Source organism: Galeopterus variegatus, unplaced genomic scaffold (genome assembly GCF_000696425.1).
Source record: "Galeopterus variegatus unplaced genomic scaffold, G_variegatus-3.0.2 Scaffold1653, whole genome shotgun sequence".
NCBI lineage: Eukaryota > Metazoa > Chordata > Mammalia > Dermoptera > Cynocephalidae > Galeopterus > Galeopterus variegatus.
In genome coordinates, this window is record NW_007727764.1 from 169,361 (window position 1) to 171,817 (window position 2,457).

Genomic DNA, 2,457 nt, shown 5'->3' on the forward strand with positions numbered 1-2,457 from the left:
GTGTTGCTGTAACAGAACATGTGAAACTGCGTAATTTATAAATAAAAGAGGTTTGTTTAGCTCACAGTTCTGGGACAGCTGCCTCTGATGTGGTCCTCAGGCTTCTCCTACTTGTGGTAGAAAACAGCAGGCAGCCAGCAGGTACAAGATCACATGGCAAGAGGAAGCAAGAGAGAGAGGGTGGGGAGGTGCCGGAGTCCTTTAAACTGCCAGCTCTGTGGGAACTAATAGAGCGAGAAGTCACTCACTACCCACCCCTCCAGGGAGGGCATTAATCTATTCATGAAGCATCTACCCCCATGATCCAAACACCTCCCAACACTGCTACATTGGGGATCCAATTTCAACATGAGCTTTGGGGTGACAAAGGTTGGGGGACAAACATATCCAAACTGTATCACAAATAATTACATTGCATAGAGATGTTTAATAAGTGTCTTGCTACAACTATAGAGCTATAAGAATGCAGAAGGAGGAAAGAGCACTTCTGGCTGGAAATGGAGGGCTTCACTGAGATTGTATTATTTAAGCTATGCTTGGAAGGAAGAGTAGAGATTAATTAGGTGGCTGTGGTAGACAGGAGAAGGCATTCCGACATTAGTAGGGGGTGAGAGCAGTAGAATAGCTGATGTAATGGCAGAATATATGCCTTATATTTTCTATTGTTGAAAAGAAGGGTATCTAGCTGGGGTCTTGAATTCCTGATTCAGTAACCTAGACTCAGTCATGTGGGCAGTGGAGTGTAAATGAAGGTCGGAATGGATAGGAAGCTGTTTTGGTGGCTAGGAATGAGTTGAGAAAAGCCCTGAAGTATAAGTGGTGTCAGTGGCAATGAGAAGGGATGGATGGTTAGGAACCTAGACTTTAGAAAAAAGTTCAAGACCGGCTCTGCCACTTGGTAGCTGTGTAACTTTGGGTACCTTACTTAGTTTCCCCAAGCCTCTTTCCTCGTGTGTATATTGTAATGAGAGTAGTACCTACCTTGCAGAGTTACTGTCATACAGCAATCTGTGATGTTAAAGCATTAGCTGTTCAGCATTATTATTAGCTTTTTTTGGAAGCTTTTTAGTATTGGAGTTCTTAACTGAGGTCCACTCCATGTACCCCCATTAATTCAGTTTTTAAATATAATCGATTTTAAATGATGATGAGCTGTATTTCTTTATTATTGAATTCCTTTGTACTCATATTGTTTAAAATTTTAATTTATACATTTAAAACATTTGGGAAGGGGTTCATGGTGCAGTCAAGGATAAGACTTTTTTTTAACGTAGAAGTTATTGTATTTTGGAAGAATATAAATTGTTCTATTGATCCACTTTTAAAATTAAGAATAAGAAACACAGAACTCTGATCCACTTTTTTTTTGTTGTTGTTGTCTTTTGTCTTTTTCCGTGTCCGGCCACGGATCGCAACCCTCAGTGTTGCCCCCGTACCTATCGTAAAAATGTATTCCAGTTTTTTATTACAGAATAGTTAAGGGAAAGATCTAACGATATAAAATTTGGGTGGGAGGAGCAGGAGCGGCCAGGCAGCCCGGCTTCGCGAAGGCTCTCAGCGCCCTGCCACCCGCAGGTACCTGGCACGCACCCTGCCCAGCGCCAGGATGCCCCAGAAGAACGTCAGCTCAGCCTAAGGGGTAGCCAAGGGAGAGCCCAAGAGGAGATGGGCAAGGTTGTCAGCTAAACCTGCTCATGCAAAAGTGGAAACGAAGCCGAAAAAGGCAGCAACAAAGGATAAATCTTCAGGGCTGGCCCGGTGGCGCACTGGATAGTGCGCCGCTTGGGAAGCGCGGCGGCGCTCNCCAAGAGGAGATGGGCAAGGTTGTCAGCTAAACCTGCTCATGCAAAAGTGGAAACGAAGCCAAAAAAAGCCGAAAAAGGCAGCAACAAAGGATAAATCTTCAGATTAAAAAGTGCAAACAAAAGGGAGAGGGGGGAAGAGGGAAAGCAGGCCCTGTGGCAAGTGACTAACTGAGAAACTAAAGATTTATCTGCAGAAAATGGAGAAACTAAAAATGGGGACAGTCCAGCCTTTGATGAAGCAGGAGGGAAACAAGCCAAGTCTGATTAATATCATGTACCATGTCTTATCAGTGGTCCCTATCACCTTGTACAATCCAGAGGAATATTTTTATCCACTATTTTGTAAATGCAAGTTTTTCAGTAGTTAGTAGTTGTAGAAACATTTTTAAAGAAGGAAGGAATCCCACTTGTCATATTTATTAAATGTTAATTTTTTTTAAAGACGTGAAATCATTTGCTGGTTGTTTATTTGAATTATAGAAGGCTTTGACTGTCTTGGGTGTCAGCTTAAGTTTCCCTAGATGGAGTGCAGTTTTTATATCCTGTAGTACAAAGCATACTAAATGGCAATTTGGAGTCACAGTTGTAAATTTAATGTGTCTTGAGTATTTAAAATTACTTCTATTCCCATGTAGTTTTTAGCAGAATTGCT

General features: G+C 41.9%; 1 pseudogene; it reads left to right on the forward strand.

The window, feature by feature from the left end:
- Positions 1 to 1,606: 1,606 nt before the first annotated feature.
- LOC103594963 lies at positions 1,607 to 2,073 on the forward strand (annotated as a pseudogene).
- The last annotated feature ends 384 nt before the right edge of the window (positions 2,074 to 2,457 follow it).